Below are 225 nucleotides of genomic sequence, written 5' to 3'. Positions count from 1 at the left end.
GCAAGGGCAGAGGGCAGCTCCAGGCCTCGCCTCTCCCCGGCCTGGCTGCTCGCCTGTTTACTCCTCAGCTGGGTTCCAGCGAGGGCCCCTCTCCAGCCACTTCCGGCCGCAAACAAAGAACAAAGGTGCCTGCCGCCAGCAGGAAGGGAGGGCCGCCCTCTGCCTCCCTCAGCCCCGGCCTGAGGGAGGGCCCTCCACACCCCGCCCGGTCCACGCTCTCAGCCT

This window comes from Myotis brandtii, unplaced genomic scaffold, assembly GCF_000412655.1.
Source record: "Myotis brandtii unplaced genomic scaffold, ASM41265v1 scaffold632, whole genome shotgun sequence".
NCBI lineage: Eukaryota > Metazoa > Chordata > Mammalia > Chiroptera > Vespertilionidae > Myotis > Myotis brandtii.
Note: the sequence above shows the minus strand (reverse complement) of the source record.